Source organism: Eptatretus burgeri, chromosome 15 (genome assembly GCF_056783735.1).
Source record: "Eptatretus burgeri isolate ZD-2024b chromosome 15, Ebu_testis_v1, whole genome shotgun sequence".
NCBI classification, from domain to species: domain Eukaryota; kingdom Metazoa; phylum Chordata; class Myxini; order Myxiniformes; family Myxinidae; genus Eptatretus; species Eptatretus burgeri.
Window position 1 is genome coordinate 38,888,146 of NC_140975.1, and position 23,837 is coordinate 38,911,982.

At 34.8% G+C, this 23,837-nt stretch overlaps 2 long non-coding RNA genes across 2 annotated transcripts in view; one reads left to right on the forward strand and one right to left on the reverse strand.

Moving 5' to 3' along the window:
* LOC147011966 (uncharacterized) overlaps positions 1-23,837 on the forward strand; it is a 63,369-nt gene that overhangs the window by 19,875 nt on the left and 19,657 nt on the right. The gene's annotated exons all lie outside the window — the stretch shown is intronic.
* On the reverse strand, positions 18,840-21,930 carry LOC147011967 (uncharacterized). Its single transcript, XR_015051849.1, has 3 exons — positions 19,868-21,930; positions 19,294-19,759; positions 18,840-19,004 (listed from the first exon to the last, which is right to left on the reverse strand). It is a non-coding gene; the product is annotated as an uncharacterized LOC147011967 (long non-coding RNA).

Genomic DNA, 23,837 nt, shown 5'->3' on the forward strand with positions numbered 1-23,837 from the left:
AATTGGCGTGTGTAGACGAGACAGTTGAGCCCATGAGTAAGTGCATGAGAAGTCGTGATGGCAGCACATTTGAAAGACTGCAACAACGGACAAAGGGAGACGATTCCACAAGAGGGAGAATAAGGGGATGAATGAATGCAGGTGGGAAACATGTCTGAACTTCAGTAGGGTGAGTATATGTGAGGGTTTCTTGAGGAATGTGTGTGACCTGGGATTGCTTGTGAAGGGCAGAGGTAGGAGAGGACAACAGGATCAAGACCAGATGTAAACTTATATAAAACAGAGAGATCACCAACATGACACAGATGGTAGAGTGACAGTCTCTGGTTGTGAACATGTGACCAGTGTTGGTGTCAGTGACTCACTCCGTCAATGGCGATATTTGTGGCTTTTCAAAGCCGTGGCCTGGAATAAATTATAAAACGAGAAATGTGTCACTCAATATGCACAAATGTCATGAATTGCACTGCTCAGAAAAATGTGATTTAAAATTAATTATGTACATTAAATCTTACGATGACAACATTATATACAATGGTTTCAAAACAATTTTATTGCATAAAAGCTCTCATTAAGTGGCAGGTCGAGTGAATTTATATGCAAATTGAGGTGGTAATGGCGACATTATGAAGTGAAATCAACAGAACATTCTCGAATTGGGGTTTAATTAACAGCAGAGTAGATGTAATATTTATATCGACAGTGCAAATCCCAATAATCCAAGACCAATTGGTTGAGTGACACAGTCAGGGTGTCATACATTAGGAAGCGGATTACGCTGCAATCCTCTTGAGTGGTGGATTATGTCATTTTTGGCGAAATAAAAACACAGGTTGTCGTTGGAATCGAAGACCCATATTCAAAAGCACTACCAACTAGTACATCTGTGGCTGCCAAGCAGGCATTTCAACCACCGAACGGTATTCACCCATGGCTGTACAGGTATCGTGTGCCAGGTGTTGAGGATCCTCCTGAGGGGGAAGGGAGCATCACCTGACTGCATTGAGCAGGTGCATGGTGGGACCGAAGGTCGTTTATCATCATCGCCTTATATTTAAATTTGTATGAATATGTTTAATGGGGTTTATAAATAATTCATAAACATGAGGTTTTTTTTCATATTACACGTACAAAGGGATTGAAGGAATAAATGTGCTTTTCAAACTTAGGTGCCAAAAATGGTAACCATTAAGCTAATGTAACAAGCCTGACTTTATTCATCAAAATCCATCTGTACTCAACCTCACCTCAACTCAGACCATCCTTATGTTCCAATTATGCATTCATTCAAAAAACGTAGACCTTGAATGAAGACTCGTCTTCACGTGAATGGTAGAACAATAGTTATGGAGAAAATAAATAAATACTATGCATACATGCACACTGTCCACAGAAATCAGTTTCCTGTAAATACACTAACTTCCACATTCTCTTCAATCTCATTCTTCCTTCCAGTTCTTCAACACAGCTGTTCACCACAATCTCAGATCATCCCCCATCCAAAACCTTGATCTGTTCTACCCCTGTTAACCCACTCCAAGCCAACCTCTTTCCAAATTTCCAGTATTTCTCCTTCTTGAGAGTTTGTTTCTGTTTCCACTTTGTCCATCCCATGCGTCCTCCCCTACCCTCACATCCTTTATTTGTCCATGTCACCCTCGATTTTGTTCCTCAATCCTGCTGCTGGTGTGTTCCTCCATCTATTTTTACTGCTCCTTCAGTTACCTCCACCACTGAAGATTTTACCCCTATCTGTCTGTCTGTCTGTTAGTTGCAAAATCGAAAGGTTTCACGTGTATTGGTCTGTCAATTTTGTTATTGGGTAGTCAATCTATCTACCCTTATTGTCAGGTTTTCCGTCGTTATGTCTGTTGGGAAGTCGATGTAGTCGAAAAAAAAAGATTTTTCTAAAGAAAATTTTTTGATGCTTTTTTTTTTTCTACCCTTATTATCAGTATTTCTGTCGATAAAGGGTAGTCGATCTCATCGAAAATTTAAAAAAAAGATTTTTTTTTTTGAAATTTGTTCTACCCTTATCAGTATTTCCGTCGATATGTTGGGTAGTCGATCTAGTCGAAAAAAAAAATTCAAAAAGAAAATTTTTGAGATTTTTTTTCTACCCTTATTATTATCAGTATTTAAAATGGCGATTTCAGTTAATACAATGGCGATTTCAATGAAACTTGGCTGGTAGGTTCACACCATGACCGAGTTGTGTGCAAATGAAAACCGTTGCTATGGACACCACTGTTGCCTAGCAACCGGACTTTGAAATTTTTGAAAAATCATAAAAAATTCATTTTTTCGAAAATCAAAAATCGGGCCACGAGCGACTGTGGGCAGTGCATTCAGCCATATTGTCAAAAATTTCCAGCCGGATCCTATGAGAACTTTCGGAGAAGATAGACTTTGAATGAACCCTGGTCAAAAACAATAAAAAAACGAAGTTCGTTGTATCTCAGAGACTATGAGTCAGATATACATGAAACTGGTATGGTAGGTTCATGGTATGTCCTAGTTATGTGTGAGAAAGAACCGTTGCTATGGACGCTTTTGTTGGCTAGTAACGGCTGAAAAACGACTAAGTTCGATTTGATCGACTACCCATGTCCGCCTACCGGCTTGTCTGTTGGGTAGTCGATCGAATCGAAAAAAAAAATTCGAATTTTTTTTTGATCTACCCTTAATTATCAGTATTTCCGTCGATGTTTGTTGGGTCGTCGATCGAGTCGAAAAAAAAAATTGAATTTTTTTTTTTGATTTGTTCTACCCTTATTATCAGTCTTTAAAATGGTGTTGTCAGTTAATACAATGGCGATTTCGATGAAACTTGGTTGGTAGGTTCATACCATGACCAAGTTGTGTGCAAATGAGAACCGTTACTATGAACACCACCGTTGCCGAGAAACGGGACTTTAAAATTTTTGAAAAATCATAAAAAAATTTATTTTTTCGAAAATCAAAAATCGGGTCACGAGCGACTATGGGCAGTCGATTCTGCCATATTGTCAAAAATTTCCAGCCGGATCCTATGAAAACTGTCGGAGAAGATACACTTTGAATGAACCCTGGTCGAAAACAATAAAAAAACGAAGTTCGTTATATCTCAGAGACTATGAGTCAGATATACATGAAACTGGTATGGTAGGTGCATAGTAGGGTAAGAATACTGGTTCTGGCTCACTTTTCCCCATGTAAATGAATGGGGGATTTTCAGCCATGAAATTTTTCTTTTTTTTCCCCTCAAAAAATAAATCCCCGTTTTAGCCCAAGGTATATTTATTTGTCTCCCCTTTTAACCTGGAGCCTGGTGTTGGCTTAGTGGTTAGGGTGGCGGCTTGGGATCCCAGGGTCCTGAGTTCAAATCCCGTTGGCTGCTGAATTAACACCAGGGGGTTGACTCAGCCTGCCATCCTTCCGAGGTCGGCGAAATGAGTGCCAGTGTACTGGTCCCGGTGTATGCCCCGGTTAGAATAGGTGTACCATATCCCTGTGTGTCGTAAGAGGCGACCAGGGTTGGTGTCAGGAAGGGCATCCGGCCATAAAACATTGCCTCAATAAAAAGCCAAACCCCTGCACAGCAGGGAAAAATGGCTGTAAAAATGGCCATTTTTTTATTTCCCCTTTTAACCTAGGGGCTCTCTATTCAAATAGCCCATACAACAAGATAAAGATTTGTTAAAGGTGATTCTAAAGAAATATCTGAAACGCCTAAGCCCCGGGACACTCTCTATTCAAATAACTCATACAACAAGATAAAGATTTGTTTAAGGTGATTCTAAAGAAATATCTGAAACGTCTAAGCCCCGGGACACTCTTTATCAAATAACCCATACAACAAGATAAAGATTTGTGAAAGGTGATTCGAAAGAAATATCTGAAACGTCTAAGCCTCGGGGCACTCTTTATCAAATAACCAATGCATATTGTTTAGCTCACTCATTGAACCTATAAACATTTGTTCATTCTCAAATTCCTTCAATAGTTTAATTTTCTTTGCACAATAATCCCCATCTAAAATATTGAAAAACAAAACATTTGAATCTTTATATTTTTTAAGATACCCCTTTTGTGCCATTACGAAATGATAAACTTCTCTTAATGATCTCATCTGACCACCTCCTGAGTTGCATATCATTTTGATATTGTAGTAAATTATTTTTCCATTGTTCAATTGATAACCATCAAATTTTTCAGTCCATTCAAACATATTTATTATTTTCTTTACATCCTCTAACTTATTGGTTTTTAAATTGATTCGCATATTTGTTTTATTTACCTTTGTTTTAGATATTTTTTCAATAAGACTTATTTGATATTTTTCACATTCATTATGTTTTCCATTTATATACCAAGACTGAGATTTTCTCCACTCTTTAGTTTGACTAATACTTGGTTCGACCATTTATATATTGTGAAAAACGCGGCGGAAGCCCTTAAAAACCCTAACCCATCTTCCCATCGTTAAAACTTGTGTCCATATGGAACACAATCTATTCTATTCACTCTATCATACAATACCCATATGGAACACAATCTATTTTATACACTCTATCATACAATATCCATATGGAACACAATCTATTCCATTATCTAAAATAAATCTCTTATCATCAAAGGCTCCTAATGCCTTTTTATTTACTTCTTCACTATATATCTTATGTTTATAACTTCTTATTGTATTCATTTTCCTATATTCTTCTTTCTTATTCATCAAACAATTATAATAATTTCTAAAAGTTATTGATTTCTTTATTACATATTTCTTTATTCCCTTTAACCTTTTATCAATCTGATCACCATACTTATAAGCATATGCCTTTGCTCTCAATCCAATAAACTCACTCATTACTTTTCCACCCAACTCATCCTTAAACTTGCCAATAACCTTTTCATTCTTTTTTGAAAATAACTCACTCTTCTTACTAAAATTACTTGTATCATATACTCCAATGTTTTTCTTCATATCCTTATAAACATCGTCAGTTTTTATATCTAGAATAAAACTATCGGTGTCCATATACAACAATGAAGCATTTTCACCATACTCTTTCTTTAAATCATTATACAAATAATCATACATCAATATCTTTGATAAATCAAGAACTGCTGTTCCAATATAAATTGGTTTATCCATGACAATACTTTCCTTTTTCATATGAATAGCAGAAAAGTTCTCTGAAAAAACCTCTTCTCTCTCAAAACTTGGTTTATTTATCAATCTAGAAGCTTCTTTCCAAGATGTTGCAAATCTAATGTTTTGCCTGTTTCTAACATTCTCCATTGTCTTTCCAAAGACAGCATTATTCATCAATTTATAGAATTCCCCTTCAAATTTTACTTTTGTATTTGTTCTCATATCTGTATTGAATTTAATATACTTTTTCATCCAAGGACTTTGTTTAAATTTTAAAACTCTATGAATTTTAGCTACTCTCAACCCAGCAGATAAATATTGTCTCAAGTTCCTTTGATGCAAAACATATCCCTCTTTATCATAGAATGTTGTTAATAACTTTTCTGTTGATTTGCCTTTAATATTAAAACTTTTATGATAATCACTGAACCATTCTTTCTTTGGGGTTTCTTTCTCACATGCAAAAGGAAGGTCTTTATGCTTATTATGAAGATCACTCGGGTACTTCAAATCAACTTCAAAATAATAACCTTCTTCTTTGTCATTCAATTTCTCTTGAGAAGAAATAACAATATTCATCAAAGCCTTTTCATAATCCTTTTCTTCCACCCACTCTAATTTACCATAAGGCAGAGATTGAGACATTGCCCATCCATACAAATTATTAGTATCAAAGTACATCAAATAATTACTATCTTTTTCACTCTCATAATTTGGAAGATATTTATTATTTGCTTTAGCATATCTTTTTGAACATACTTGTGATATTCCACCTCTCTTAGACTTCTCAATCATCAAAAGCATATCTACATCACTGACTAAATCTATATCTTGTTTTGTCATTTTCAACATTGCACTCCAAGCTAAACCAGGAGCTGTGAAATAGTGGGCAGGATCTAATCCATAACAATTTTTATTATGACAGAGTGATCTAAAAGCTTCAAACACATCAGCTAACAATAAAACATCTGTTTTTAGATACAAATCATGATATTCTCCAAGGTTCTTTATCTTAAATAATTTCCAAATTTCTTGTGCGTGTTTATATTCCTTATCACTTATCTCTTCTTCATAAAGGTTATTATAGAAACTTTCTTTTGAAGGAAGTTGTGTTTCTTTAAATCTCATAAATGAATCCATATAACCATAAGGATAAATTCCCTTACTTGTAAGAATTTTCTCTTTACTTTGAATTTCATTCCTTGTTTCAATTTCCTCTCTAGTTAGAATTCCCTCTTTAATCAGAATTTCATCTATAATCAGAATTTCCTCTTTAGTTAGAATTTCATTCTTTGTTCGAATTTTCTGTATAATTAGAATTTCATCTTCAGTTAGAATTTCTTCATTCATTTCCTCATTAATTAGAATTTCCTCTTTACTTTGAATTCTCTCTTTAATCTGAATTTCCTCTTTAGTTAGAATTTCCTCTTTTGGAAAGAATGAATTAAGATTTGGAAAAGAGCCCGAGGAGCTTAGATTTGATGCGAGGTTGGCTAGTGGTGTTCCCATAAACTTGTAAGAATCAAGAAACCTTATACGAGTTATAGGTTTTGTGAATATCATTTTTGTAAATGAAATATACTTTTGACTTGTGTTTGTTATGGCAGAAATATTCCCTGGTGTTTTTGAAAGTTCATTTATAAATAGATGTGTATCATAGTTGGCGCTGTTGTGAAGAAAGACTGGAATAAAAGAAGGTAATTTATAATTAAGATTACAACAGGAATGAGCGGGACCTCTATATTTACCAGTAAGATGACAATGATCCCTAACTTTAGACTCCTCAATTTCCTCCTCACAAATATGACAGATATTGTTCTTTCTAAATTCTAATTTTTCTTCTATGGTTAATTTCATCGGTTCATTTGTTTCTTTCATTAATTTAGTTAGTCTTATACAATCCTTTTCTAATCGTTTTACAAACTCTTGTGAAGCATTTTTTCCACTATACTGTTCAAGTTTATTATACTTTTCTCCAACAGATGATTTGATATAATAACAGAAACCACAAGGAATATGTTTTTGATATTTATTTGTATATGGTTCTTTTGGATTAGGAGAAGCAGTATTTATCTTTTTAAGGATACATTCAAAATCAGCGTATATCACAAATGGGTGCATGATAGATTTATTATAATCTTCAAAAGAAATCTTTTCACCAGGTTTAGGCATTGTAATTACAGCTGATTTATGATTACTACAATATTTTGAATGTTGTTCTAATCGTTCTTTTGTATGAAATGAATTAAGACATCGCTTACAAGGATATATTTTGTTTGCTGTTCTGAATACCTGAGAAGAGATTAATCTTGATAAATTATTGATGTATGTGTAATGTGAATTCTTTCCAACACTAAAATATAAAAGATCAATGTGTGTTTCTTCATTTTTATAGTTGTTTGAAATTTTTAATATTTGAACTTTGTTTGTATCCGTTAATCCATATACATTAATAGAAAGATTATTCTTTTTCTCAAATTTAGGAATATCTGTTAGTGGCATTGGGAAATTAAAATCTTTAATGTCCAAGGTATTCTCATATTTCATATATTGTTTTACTCTTTCTGAATTACATTTTGGTGGATGTAAGTGAGCAAGAACAGACCAGAGAAAACATTTATTATCATTATTCTTAATATTAACAACTGCCTTCTTTCGTTTTATTTCTTTTGGTAATTCAATATAAGAAGAAGCTTTAAGAGGGTTTGATTTTAGAATGTGTATATCTAAAAAGATGATTTTTTTAATATTGAATCCACTTCCTACCACTGTATTATCAACATCCTCCTCTTGTCTTGATAGTTCTTCATAAACCCCACTATTCAAAAAATCTTGAAATGATGTTATAAAATGAAGATCTGTCCTCATATAAGGAGTTTGTTCTTCATCTTGTCTTTTCATATTCATTTTCACTCCCATATAAAACTTTAAAGTTTTCATTTCTTTTAATGTCTTTTTAATAAATTTTTCAACATCAGGTTTCACTATTTCAATTGATTCAACTATTGATGATGGACCGGGTTCTCCAAATTGAAAAATCCTTATTTTTATATGCCCTTTAAATGCCCCATCAGTGTTTTCAATATAATAGTCTCCCTTTACTTTAAACTCATTTTTCTTGTGTTTTTGTGATTGAAGATGCCTATTATAACTACTCTTCAAAATATCCTTTGAGCAGGTATCACAATGTTTTCTTTCCAACTCAAGAGGGGATATTTTGTGAAATAGATTAAATGTGTGTTTGTTGGTTCGGAGGTGTTTTCTATAATGTTTATATTCGTGATTACAAACATCGCAGTATGTTGTATTCACCATATTTATATAATAAAACTTTGCTTAAACTAAAATTTCCTTGATGAAAATTTCGTTTATTTTACAGGTGTGTCTGTGCTTAAACTAAAATTTTCTTGATGAAAATTTCGTTTATTTTCCAGGTGAATCTGTGCTTAAACTAAAATTTTCTTGGTGAAAATTTCGTTTATTTTACAGGTGAATCTGTGCTTAAACTAAAATTTTCTTGATGAAAATTTCGTTTATTTTACAGGTGAATCTGTGCTTAAACTAAAATTTTCTTGATGAAAATTTCGTTTATTTTACAGGTGAATCTGTGCTTAAAACCATTTTATCCTCCAACTTTTTCACTTAATAAATACAATGTTTCAAGACACAAAAGACAAGTTTCAATCAATCTCTTCATTTGTTAAAGATGCTGAGAAATATGTCAAGGATGTAAAATTGAACAAAGATAAATATAACAACTATTGGATAAAAACAATTATGGTGGATATGATGAGTTCTTCAATTTACTTCAGTGGAAGGGCTTTTAGTATACCTGGAAGAACATCAATTGAGGTATCTCTAACAAAAGTTTCTCCTCTCCTTCTGGCAATATATTCAAAACTAGAAAAAGCAATGAAACAAGAAAAGGTATCAAAAAATAAAAACCTTATGGATGAAGCTTTAGAAAGAAAAGATAAGACCATCTGTAATATGCAAGGAGAAATTTGTATTTTTTTCAACAACCCTAAAGATATAAATCCTGATGAAATAAAGGATGTTAATATATCAGGTGAAATGACATTTCGTTCAATTGTAGTTAAGGATCATTTTAAAATTACCTTTAATATAAAAAATGTAGCAGTTGAATCTGTTAATGAAAAAATGTATATCGATATCGATGGTAATGTTTTTTCTACTAATTAAATGAGCCAATATTCAACTGAAGATTTTGAAGATTATGAGAGTGATTATGATACCGAGAGTTTGCATTCAAACGATAGTTATGGCACCGAGAGTTTGTGTTCAAATGATAGTTATGAAAGTATAGATGATTCTGAAAGTATCGAAGATGATATCGAAGATGAATTTCAGTTTAAGTAAAGTTTTACTTTATAAATATGAATAGTTTACTCGATTTTGAGCCTCTTGAATTCCATGATTCTCCATATGACAAATTTGAGAATTGTCCTGCGTGTGAAAGACGGGGATTAAACACAGAGTCAAAAGCCTATAAACAATGTATATTCTGTGATTATCTTCTAATTAATGATAATCAAAAATATAAAAAGGAAAATAATTATTTTAGATTTACACCAAAAATGAATTACTTTACAAGATTGATTCGAGAAATGAATGTAAAGAACGAGGGTGAGAACACACCTTTCCTTACAAGGGAAGAAACTGAACGTATTAGAGAAATGTTCAAAGGATTGTTGTTATATCTTATTCATGGATGTGATTTTCAGGGAAATATCAACACAAGATATTGCATAAATAAAATAATGGATTATCTTGAAATTAAACCTGAACTGAGGATAAAATATAGAATTTCGAAAAAAGCCAAGAATAAATTAAATAACCTGTTTTCCAAATATATAAATGAATGATTTTTTACCTATTTGGGAAAATAAGATAAAATTTGACAACCATAAAAATCTCCCAAATTCATTAAGATGCCTCATAGTTGGTTCAAGTGGATGTGGAAAAACCTGCTTACTTTTAAAGATGCTCCTCACTCCCAACTTTTTAGATTATGATAATTTAATAATTTTCACAAAGTCGAGTTTTCAACCAGAGTATCAACTACTCTCACAAGGTTTTAATGCTGGTCTTCAAAAAGAAGATATAATCGGTTTATTTAAACTTCAAAAAAACCTAAATGATTTTAACATTGAAGATATAATACAACTATTTTGTGATACACAGAGATGTAAAAAGAAATCAAAACCGATAACTTGTATTCTGAGTGATAATACGGATGATATACCGTCTCCCCAAGATTTGGATAAATCCAAAAAGAACCTCGTTATCTTTGATGATTGTGTTAATGAGAGAAACCAAACGGTAATGGACAGCTACTACACAAGAGGGAGACATTCTTCTTGTAATTGTATTTATCTTAGTCAATCGTACTTTCAACTTCCTCGTCGTTCCATCAGAAACAATGCTAATACTTTTATTTTATTCAAGTTAAATTCAATAGATATAAACAATTTTTGGAGAGACAATTGTTCTACATTATGTAGTAAAAAGGAATTTGGGGATTACATGAAACACACGACTGAAAAATATAAATATATTGTTGTGAAACAAGATGAGATATTAAATGATATTTTTCAATAAATAAATGGATGCGAAAGAAAGAGCAAGAAGATTTAGGGAACATCAAGAGTTGGTTTCAAAAGTTGTAAAACAGCAGGAAGACATAAAGAAGAAACGCAGACAGAAACTAACGGGCGAAGAAGCATTTGAAAGAAAACAAGAGAAATTTTTTAAACCACTTTTAAAAACTTCCCAAGGAAAAATGAAAGATGTTTCCACAGTTCCCACGGTAGAATATACTCCTAAAAAACTTCAAATGTTAAAAGATTTCAGTCAAATGACGGAGGAAGAATTAGAGCATTTAGGAGAATTAGAATATGATGATGAAGGTTTATTTCAACAACTGGAAGAGATTAATCGACCCCCTGATTATATTGTGAATGCTCTTCAAAACAATGAATATTCAGCGGATTCAAAAACCAAAGCAGGACTCATTCCAACAGAACAATCAGCAATATTTCATCTTGTTCAAGAAAAGGTATTGATATTTAATGATGAATTAAGGTTCTTGGGTTCTGCTCAACCCCCTGTTAAACTAACTCCGAGATTAATGTTTCTTCTCACAAAAGATGGAAGACAAGGTTCAACTGTGAGGGATGAATCAAAGTATATTGATAAACCATTGGATATGGAAAATAATGATGATAGAGTATATATTGATCTGCTGAACACTCTAAATTATAAGGTTATTCTTTCTGGTAAAAGTAGGAAGAATGAGAAGGAGAAACACATTATTCAGGCTTTAAGTATCCTTGGTTCAGGTGTTAGTTTTCTTCCAAATGACCCATCGCAATTAGTTAATAGACTGTTATTGTTGTTAGGCAGTAAGAAGGCTGGAAATAACAATTGTTTTAATGAAGCATCAGCCATTTTAGACCAGTTGATGAACATGAAAATAATTAATAAATATCAATATAAAGACATTTTATCTCATATTAAATAAGATGAGAAGCACAATCCTTAGTTTCAATTTCACAACAAGCGACCACACATCTTCATTCCCATACCCACTACAACTTGACACAACAAAAGAATATGAGGCATCTTTATTGTCCATGGAAACTTATAATACCTTATTTAATATAACCGAGAAAAATGACAAGTTTAGTTATAATCCAGGAAGTGGATACAAAACGATAACAGTCTCACCCGGAGCATATGAGATTTCTCAAATATCTTCCGAAATTGCTCGTCTTATGAAAGAACAGGGTGATGAACCAAAAAATATTGTTATAAACATTCAAAAACATACTTCAAAATCAACGATTAAAGTTAAAAATAACTACAAGGTTGATTTCACAATTGATAATTCATTTAGAGAGTTATTGGGTTTCTCCTCAAAAAAGATTGAAACTAATGGGACGTTTTACAGTGATAATGTCATTCAAATATCCTCAGGAATAAATTCAGTGTTAATTCACTGTGATTTGATTGATGGTGCTTATAATGATGGAAAAAAAAACAAATACAATATTTTCATTCAGCGCATACTCAACCCCAATTGGTTATAAATTCAATATGGAACCTAAAAATTTGGTTTATCTCCCTGTGTCAGGAAAAACCATACACAGAGTAAATTTTAGGATAACCGACCAAGATAATCGTGTGATTTCTTTTAATGGAGAAGTTATATCTATCAGAATTCACCTACGTGAAGTTTTCCAATAAATAAATACGATGGTTATTGTGAGGAAACACGAGTTGGGAAAATATAAAATAATTACAGGGGATGGGATGTTCCTTTCCCCATACTACAAGGGTGAAGGTATGTATCTTGGTAGAGGATACTATAAACCTAAGAGACAAAGGGGTGTTGGGCATCAATTTAGAGGAGATGGGATAATTGATACTCTCATGGGTATTGGTTCAACTATTCTTAAACATAAAGATCTAATTGGTTCAACTGCTTCTGCTGTGGGAAATGTTGCAGGTGCTGTAAAGAGTATAAAAGATGCCCAGAAGGAATCTCATAAATTACAAGCAATAAAAGAAATTAAGAAAGGCAAAACTCAGTTGTCCCCCAAGAACGACAGAAAATAATTCAAATACTTGGATCAGGGTTTCAAAAGTTTTAACATCTTTTTTTCCTAAATAAATACAAGTATGGAAGCAATTGATAGTATCTATGATTTGGATGATACTATTATTATCTCAAACTCCACTAAAAAAGAAGATTACTTCAAGGTAAATGCAATAACTGGAACAGACTGGAATACGAATGGTACAAAAAGTTTTGAAATAAATAATCAACAAACCTATTTGAATCTCTCCGAAAGTTTCTTGTTGTGTAAATTTAAATTCACTAAGGCTGGGAATAACACAAACGCTACACTTGTAAATGATTTCTTCTGGAAAATGTTTGATAGTGTGCGTTTGTATATTGGAACACAAGAAGTTGAAGCGGTTGATTATGTCTCTGCTGTATCTGAAATGATAAAATTTACACTCTATACATTCAGTGATAGAATGGGAAAGGGGTCTGTCGAAGGTTTTATTCCTGATATGTCAACGGGAACAAACACAGACCCTGGGTATACTCAAAGGAAAGGAATGTATAATGATGATACAAAAGCAGAAAATAGTTTTACTGTGGCAGTTCCTCTTAAAGGTATATTTGGATTTTGTGATCATGATAAAGTTCTGTATGGCCTTAAAATTAGATTTCAACTACAAAGGAATGATAATGAAAATCGATTGCTTTTTGGTGTTGGTAGTGCTTTTGGTGATCAGAATAAATTTGTAATTGAGGAAATGAGTTGGTATATCAGTGAATATACTCCTAATCTTAAAACAGAAGAGATGTTGAATCGAAGACTTAACTCAAAGAAACCACTCAGTGTATCATACCTCAAAAGAAGATGTCAACACGTTAAACTCAATCAAACAACTTACACGTGGAATTTGGGTGTTCTGGAAGGAAAGCCACGATATCTGTGGATCATTTTTAAAAAGCCAGATGGTGATACTGCGACTGATAAGAATAATGCATTGAGTGATAATGCTAAGGTGAAACAACTTCGCGTTTCTCTAGATGGAACATTTTACCCACGAGATAGATTGGAAATTAATTGGGAAAAAATGATTTTGCTGAAGCATACAAGTCTTACCAAAAGGTGTGTGAAAGTAATGGAAATAAAGAACCTATTTTGGATATGACAGCATTTAAAAGTTTGTATACAATCTATGCGTTTGACCTGAGCGCTCAAAAGGAAACTATAAAGTCTAATCGAGTGGATACTTCCCTATACATTGAAAGAGGAGAGAGTGAAGAAGTTGATACATATTGTTTGCTTTTGGAAGAAACAGAATTGCAGATTAATACAGATAATGGTGTGATGATTAGTCTCACATAATTTTTTGTTAAATAAATGAGTGGCAAAGTACCAACTGGGGTATATGTTAATCAAATCAATCTTCATAAACTATCATCTTGTGTTCAAAATCAAAAGCCTTGTACGATTAACGTTAATACAATTCAGAGAAAAGGAGCAGTAAGAATTGATGTTTTTCTCACAAGAGAACAGGTTAAAATCTTGAATGACACTGGCTCACTTAAAATTAAAATGACAAAACCAATGTTGAAAAAATATTCAATAAGAGAGACGAGTGGAGGATTTCTCCCATTTCTAATTCCTTTATTTGCTGGTTTAAGTGCGGTTGGAGCATTGACGGGTGGTATTTCAACAGCGGTGAAAACTGCCAACGAAAGGAAGGCTCAACTCCAGGCTCAAAAAGAATTGGAAAGACATAACAAAGAGTTGGAGAAACAAATTAGTGGAAGTGGTGTAATTGTCGATTTTGCTGAAAAACTTGAAGGTCTGCCTGATAAAGCGAGATTGCTAGTTGGAGATATGCTTTCTTCTATAGCACAAGCAGGTGTAAAATTAACGAAAAGAGGTAATGGATTATATCTTTCTAATAAATAAATGAGCATTGATGAGTGGTTGAAAGAATTTGGAAAGAATACAACATCAAATTTACAACTTGTCAAATATTGTAAGAAATTAAAAATTCATAATGTGGTTATTTGTATGAGAGATGAATTAACAAATGTGCCGAAACATACAAAGAATATTATTATGAACTTAGAAGATAATAATGGGAACGGTTCTCATTGGGTTTGTATTTTTAATAGTCAAGACAAATATTATTTTGATAGTTTTGGTCTTCCACCACCTGTTGAAGTCATAAAATTCTTACAGAATGGTGTTTATCAAACATTTCAAGTCCAAGAATTAAATTCCAAGTGTTGTGGCCAATTATGCCTATATGTGTTATTTCAACTCAACAAAAATAAAAAATTTTATGATATTATTTTTAATCTAATATAAATGACTTATGTTGGTAAAGATGGTTCTATCTTTGGTGTATCTCAAGAACTGGATATTGATTTATCAAATTATTACACAAAGGCACAGGCTGAACGACATAAATATAATATAACCAAAAATATTAACATGAAAAATGCTTATAAATTAAAAAATTATCCAAGCCCGACTGACGCGAATGACTTGGTGAGATTAAGCGATTTATCACAATATATATCCTTAAATAAAACAGCCGTGTATTCCAAAGATACAGAAGTGTTGATATTATCTCCAGGTCATACAGAATTCACAGTTCGAATTAAAATAAATTTTTATAAAGAAGGGCGTATCGTTTGTATGAGAATAGAACAATGGGGGTATGATATGAATGATTTAGGGTATAATTGGTCATTTAAAATTAACCTCGAAGACCTGGAACAATTAAATCAGTCTCGTAAGGAAGAATATTATCCACTTGGTATCGAGAATGAGTTTTGTGGGGCCACGATTAGTAAACAACAAATAAAAGAATTTAATAAGGGTAAATATAATAATGGTTTTGCCCTTGTTTATCTCATGAAAACAGAAAAAACAGGATTATATATAATAAGTAAGGAAATACAAAATGATTTAACTATGGGAAGATGGGGAGGTGTTTCGTGCCATAATATTATTCTAACATATATTTCTAATACATAAATGACAGCAAGAAGGCTTCAAGAAAATTATCATTTCTGTGTCCAAGCATACCTTCAAGAAAAGGGTATTCGTTATTTTAATAAATATGTTCTACAACATAAGAATGAGGTATTTTCAATAAAAGATTGGCATTATGCTGATGTTGATAAACCGACAACTTTAGATTTAATTAGAATGTTAAATAATGAAAAAATTATAAGGTTAAGAAAAGGTAAGGCTCTTTTAGAAATTCAAAAGAAATTTTATTGGTTTCCTGTTGTAAAAAAAATTATTTTGGATACAGGAATAACAAGAAATCCTGATGAATATATGTATAATATTCTATGGGGTGTAAACGATTCAAGGATAGTAAGGGATGAGGAAGGAGTTGAAGAAGAGAGGGAAGAGGAGGAAAAGGAGAAGGAGGAGAGGGAGAAGAAAGAGAAGGAGGAAAGAGAGAATAGAGAGAGGGAGGAAAGAGAGAAGAGAGAGAGGGAGAAGAAAGAGAAGGAGGAAAAGGAGAATAGAGAGAGGGAGGAAAGAGAGAAGAGAGAGAGGGAGAAGAAAGAGAAGGAGGAAAAGGAGAAGAGAGAGAAGGAGGAAAGAGAGAAGAGAGAGAGGGAGCAAAGAGAGAGAATGAATACATATCAAAATATGGAAAACAGTGAGATTCAAAAAGATTGGTGGTATTACAGAAAATAACTCAACCCACCGAGGAGGAAAAGAAAGAATTGACAAGTCTATTTGCAATACTTTCGACAAGACTATTAGCATCGACAAGATATGGATTTTAATTCAAGTTTTTCATTTTTTTTTTCTTAAATAAATGGAGGAGAGAGTGAAGGCATTTCTAAGGATTCTTTATGTTTTAAAAATCAAGATTCAAATGTGCATGTTGGAAACTAAAAAGGTTTTTGCACTCTGCAGGAATTTTTCTCATAAATAAATGAGTTATTGTCTCAAATGTAAAAAGAAAACTAATACTAAAAATATTTCATATATTAAAAGTAAAAATAACAGGGTTATACAAAAAGGTATATGTTCGGTGTGTGGTTCAAAAAAAAAATCAATTTATCTCCCAACACAAACTAGGAGGAGATATCCAAAAGTTTTTATCAGGAAGTAAATTTACAACTACTGGAATACCAGGGGAATTACATCTTCCAGGGTATTCTTTCTGTGGCCCAGGCACAAACTTGGATAAAAGATTAGATGAGGCAGACAATCCTAAATCCTGGAGTAAGCCTATCAATAGAGTTGATGAAGTGTGCATGAGACACGATATTGATTATGGGAATACCACAACGTTGCAAGAAAAGCATGAAGCCGATAGAGAAATGTTGTATAATTTGTCTCTGATACAAAATCCAACCTTGAGAGAAAAAGTTGATCGGTTCATTGTGAAGAAGATGATCAGTGCTAAATTGAAACTTGGACTTGGAAATTCAAAAAACTTATAGGCTCTAATGATGCCATTAAGACTGAAGAGCAATTAGCTGATGAATTACATAAACCAATATTCACAAAGTTTCAGAGAAGGAAAGTTTATTCCAAGGAAGTTGATTATATCTGGTCTGCTGATTTGATTGAACTCAATAATGATAAGGGGTACAAGTATGCTTTAACCGTTATTGATTTGAGGAGTAGATATGTGTGGGTTGTCCCTTTAAAAAACAAAACAGGTAATACTCTTATGTTAGCTTTTCAACAGATATTTAATAAAAGTAAGAGAAAACCTAAAAAATTGTGGACTGATGAGGGTAGAGAGTTTTATAACAAGACATTTATGAATTTTCTAAAAAATAACAGTATTACATTATACAGTACCTTTAATGAAGGGAAGGCAGTTGTTGTTGAACGTTTTAATCGTACCTTAAAAGAGAGACTATATAAAAAATTCACACAACTCGGTTCACAACAATGGTCATCTTTTATTCAGGATATTGTGGATAAGTATAATGACACGATTCACACGGCAACAAATATGAAACCATCAGAAACATTTACAAAATTAAAATATGAAAAAGAGATTAATGTCAGAAAACCTAAGTTCAAAGTTGGTGATATCGTAAGAATATATCGGTGGAAATCTCATTTTGAAAAAGGTTATACGAAAAGATGGACCAACGAGCTTTTTAAAATTGTTGATGTAATAGATACGGTTCCTTGGACTTATAAGATATATGATTTGGAAGGGGAAGAGATTTTAGGTTCATTTTATTCACAGGAATTACAAAATACAAAGATAAATTGAAATTTTTTGACTCCGCCCCTTTTTGGCTCCACCCACACAAGCCCCCGCCCACACAAGCCCCGCCCACACAAACCCCACCACACACCACCCCACAAGCTCCAATAAATTGAAATTTTTGACTCCGCCCCTTTTTGACTCCGCCCACACACGCCCCTCCCACCGAAGCCCTGCCCACACAAACCCCACACAAGCTCCACACAACCTCCACACAAAAACTCCACACAAGCTCCACACACACAAACCCCACACAAGCTCCACCCATATTCATCATATTCACATAATTAGTGATTAGTTAATTAGTTCCCCACACACACACAACATGTTTATTTAATTAAAAAATTATCCACCCATCCACACAAGCTCCACTCATCCACCCATCCCCCCATCTCTCCACCCATCCATTTATCCACACAAACCTCATCCACATAAGCCTCATCCACATTCACCCCTCCCACACAAGCTCCACCCACATAAACCCCTGCCCACATAAACCCGTCCCACATAAGCCCTACCTCCACAAGCTCCACACAAAAACTCCACACACATAAACCCCTCCCACACAAGCTCCACCCACATAAACCCCCGCCCACACAAGCCCCACCCACACACACACACCCCGCCCACACAAGCCCCTCCCACACACACCCCACCCACACAAGCCCCCACCAAAGCCCCGCCCACACAAGCCCCGCCCACACAAGCCCCACCCCCTCATCCCCCCTGTGCGCCCCCACCTTTGACCCACCACCTCCCTCATCCCACCCCCCACCCTTCCCCACACACACACATGGGGAGGGGAGGGATGGGATGAGGGGGTGATGGGTCATTGGGGGAGCGCACCTACCCCCCCCCATCTCTTTTACATCTCTTTTATTCTTTTCTTGTAATTCAGAATCAAGTAATTGTAAACAAAACAAATATAATTTATTAATATTGAAAATATTAAATATTCATTTGCGAGAATGTACAATCTTTCCCAGCAATCTTCTTCAGATGCCTTGTGATTTCGAAACTCAGACACCATATTCTGTTTTGAAACAAAAAGTGGATAATAATTAGGTTCTATAAAGATAATTACATGGTAATATGAATAAGCCTCGTTGACCACTGAATTAACACACCAGGAGCCTGTCATCCTTTCAAGGTCAATAAAATGAATTCCAGTGTACTGACAAAACCACGCCCAAACTAATGATGCAACCAACATAAGGCGACATTCTAAAGAGAGAGTGATATTAATAATAATTCAGAAATATTTACCTCCAGAAAATCATGTGTTGTATGAGTGATATTAATAATAATTCAGAAATATTTACCTCCAGAAAATCATGTGTTGTACAAGATTGCTTCAACAGCTGATGTTGTGCGATAGTGCTGAAAAAAAAAAATAATAAGTCAAGGGTATAGATGAAGAGACAGACAGGGAAAGCAACACACACACACACACACGCGCACACACACACACATACACACACACATAGACACACACACACGTGCCTCACCATTGGTTTAATTCATTCGAGATCAGAGACCAGTCATTATAAATCATTGGCCTCTTCAATAAGAGCAGAGAGAGGTAGGTAGAAAGACAGACAGAGAGAGAGGCACACACACGTGTCTCACCATTGGTTTAATTCCTTCGAGATGAGAGGACGTGATAAGACTTCATGCCACTCATTGTAAATGTCTTTCAATTCTCTTCTAAAATCATTGATCTCTTCAATAAGAGTATTAATTTCATGAACCACGTCGTGATATGTAAACTCAATTTCTTCCAATGCCCTGTCAGGGAAAAAAAAAATATATATATATATATATATCAGAATTATCATGATTTAATTAACAATCATTTGCTTCATCGTTCAAAGAGAAAAGCATACACAAACTTACCAACTCTGTAGTGGGCTGTTGGCTTCATCGGAAGAAATATCGTCCATGCCTCAGTTGTAAAAATGAAAATCCCGTCTGGCAGAAACTTTGTCTGGCGAACCGCTTATAAAGCAACGATGAGGAGATTGCTTAATCATTGGGTGTGGGCACAGGAAATGACAAGCTTCTCTTAATGATCTCATCTGGCCACCGCCCGAGTTGCAAATCATTTTTGGACATAAACCACGCCATAAAAGTTTTGATTCAAATGTTTTCAGTTCGTGTTCTGAGATAAAATATAAACACGAGACCTTGTCTCACAGAATAGTTCCTATTTTTTCACAGCATGACAGTCCAAAACCACTTCCTCATTCACACAGCACGGCCGTGTCAAAAAAACACTTCCTCATTTTCACGGCATGAACTGAAAACATTTGAAACAAAACTTTTTTTCTGGCATGGTTTATGTACAAAAATGATTTGCAACTCGGGCGGTGGCCAGATGAGATCATTAAGAGAAGTTTATCATTTCGTAATGGCACAAAAGGGGTATCTTAAAAAATATAAAGATTCAAATGTTTTGTTTTTCAATATTTTAGATGGGGATTATTGTGCAAAGAAAATTAAACTATTGAAGGAATTTGAAAATGAACAAATGTTTATAGGTTCAATGAGTGAGCTAAACAATATGCATTGGTTATTTGATAAAGAGTGTCCCGGGGCTTAGGCGTTTCAGATATTTCTTTCGAATCACCTTTAACAAATCTTTATCTTGTTGTATGGGTTATTTGAATAGAGAGCCCCTAGGTTAAAAGGGGAAATAAAAAAATGGCCATTTTTACAGCCATTTTTCCCTGCTGTGCAGGGGTTTGGCTTTTTCTTGAGGCAATGTTTTATGGCCGGATGCCCTTCCTGACACCAACCCTGGTCGCCTCTTACGACACACAGGGATATGGTACACCTATTCTAACCGGGGCATACACCGGGACCAGTACACTGGCACTCATTTCGCCGACCTCGGAAGGATGGCAGGCTGAGTCAACCCCCTGGTGTTAATTCAGCAGCCAACGGGATTTGAACTCAGGACCCTGGGATCCCAAGCCGCCACCCTAACCACTAAGCCAACACCAGGCTCCAGGTTAAAAGGGGAGACAAATAAATATACCTTGGGCTAAAACGGGGATTTATTTTTTTAGGGGAAAAAAAAGAAAAATTTCATGGCTGAAAATCCCCCATTCATTTACATGGGGAAAAGTGAGCCAGAACCAGTATTCTTACCCTACTGTGCATGGTATGTCCTAGTTATGTGTGAGAAAGAACTGTTGCTATGGACCCCTCCGTTGCTTAGCAATGGCCGAAAAACCTCTAAATGTGGGGGTATTTTAACGAAAAAGCAATCTGCAGCATTAACCCTTGAAGCTAGAATCATGAATTTTTTGTGCTTAATCCTCAGGTCATTCCCCATTCCCCATAGAATCACGTCAGGTTCTATTGGGTAGTCGACTTCCCATGTCCGCCTACCGTCTTGTCTGTCTGTTTGTCTGCCCAGGCCAGTACTCCATTAATCGTAGGCCGATTTTCATGAAACTCTGGTGGTGGGTTCATACCATGACCGAGTTGTGCGCGTTTGAGAACCGTTGCTCTGCTCCCCTCGGTTGCCTTGCAACGGGACTTTGAAATTTTTGAAAAATCCTAAAAAAATTATTTTTTTCGAAAATCAAAAATCGGGCCACGAGCGACTATGGGCAGTAGATTCTGCCATATTGTCAAAAATTTCCAGCCGGATCCTATGAAAACTGTCGGAGAAGATGCACTTTGAATGAACACTGGTCGAAAACAATAAAAAAACGAAGTTCGTTATATCTCAGAGACTATGAGTCAGGCATACATGAAACTGGCATGGTGGCTTCATGGTATGTCCTAGTTATGTGTGAGAAAGAACCGTTGCTATGGACGCTTTTCTTGGCTAGTAACGGCTGAAAAAGGACTAAATTCGACTTGATCGACTACCCATGTCCACTTACCGGCTTGTTCTGTCTGTTTGTCTGTCAATCGCTTGCGGATCACAATTCTAAACCGATCATCATGAAACTTTACGAAGTTGTAGATGTCGTCTCAACTGAGAAGCCTATTGATTTTGAGGTCAAAGGTCAAAGGTCATCTTGAGGTCAAATTTCTGAAATCGTCATTTTTCATCCGATTGACTTGAAAGTTGAACAGGATTTGTATATTGCGTCACTGAATTGGGAAACCAACTATTTTTGACATTCAAAGGTCAAACGCCAATTCAAGGTCAAACTTCTAAAATCATCAATTTAAATCTGAAGAATCGTCAATTTACCTCATATTAACTTGAGAGTTGAACATGACTTTGCAGAGTCCATCACTGAATTTGCAAACCAACTATTTGTGAGGTTAAAAGGTCAAATGTCAACTCAAATTTATAAAATCATCAATTTCAATCTGAAAAATAATCAATTTTCACCCGATTGACCTGAACTTTGATTTAGATACTAATCAATTTTAATCTTAATGAAATGGATAATTTGATGTATCCATGGCAAGCTTTGGAGAGAGGGTGTATTTGAAGTATCGTGCTCTGCACGACATCTTTTTTTAACTTACAAAATCGAAGATTTCTCAAGTATATTAGTCAGTCGATTTTGTTATTCTGTTTTTCTGTCTCTGTTTCTCGGCTACAGGTCACAATTCTCAACCGATCGTCACGAAACTTTACCAAGTTGTAGAAGTAGTCTCAACTGAAAGCCTATTGATTTTGAGGTCAAAGGTCATCTTGAGGTCAAATTTCTGAAATCGTCATCTTTTATCCGATTGACTTGAAAATTAAACATCAATTGTGTAGTACAACACTGTATTTGGAAACCAACTATTTTGAGGTCAAAGGGTCAAAGGTCATCAAGGGTCAAACATCTAAAAATCATCAATTTCAATCTGAAAAATAATCATTTTTCATCTGATTGACCTGAACTTTGATTAACATTGTGAATTTTAATCTTAATGAAATGGGCAATTTGATGTATCCATGGCAACTTTTGGAGATGGGGGTGGACTTTGCAAGTATCCTGCTCTGCACGACATCTTTTTCTTGTTTGTTTGTCTGTTTGTGTACAGGATATCTCAAAAAGTGGATGGATCCGGATTAAATTTGGTGGACAGATTGGGCGTATGACAAGGACGAACTGATTAAATTTTGGTGAAGATCCGGATCCGGATCCAAATATTAGAATTTTTAAAGTGATTCTTCACCATTGAGAGATAAGGCCAAAAACGCAATTGTACTGTATCGCATGATATTTAAAAAAGTTATTGCGCCTGATATGTTCCTGTGGATTAGGCATTACGTGGTGGAGGTATGTGCTCGACCGAGTGCCCTTCTAGTTCTGTTGTTTTGATCCGTTCTATGTTCTAGCTCCTCCATGAGCCTCGACTTATTGTATGTTTTTTTGAAACCCACCTCACGGATCCAACAGATCAGGTTTGTGACGCAGTAGATCTAAATCGTCGTATGTGAACAGAGCGCAGCCAGCAATAAGACCAACGACGTGAACCCCCTTCCCCAGATCCTACTATGACCCATAATAGTGTCCACAATGCATATTGTTTCCATAATGTGGGCCAAAATTGGCAAAAATGTGCATCATTCGGCCAAATATGTGGCCCAATGTGCACCGTTCTCAAGATGCAGCGCACATTGTGGTACAGAATAAACAGAGTAGAAGAATGCCAATTAATGTTGGAGTCACAATGAGATTACACAACATGGACTAAAATGGAACGCACAATGGACCCTAAACAGCAGCTCACAATGCAGCCCCCGCATTCGATGCAAGCTTTATTATAGACACTTTGTGTGGTGTGCACACTCTTTTGAACACACTCCCTACCTGGTTTCTTTACTCTGCATCTACGTGCTTGCTAATTTGAAACGATTTTTCTGGAATATTTCTCACTCCTGGTAATGTGCCTTGTA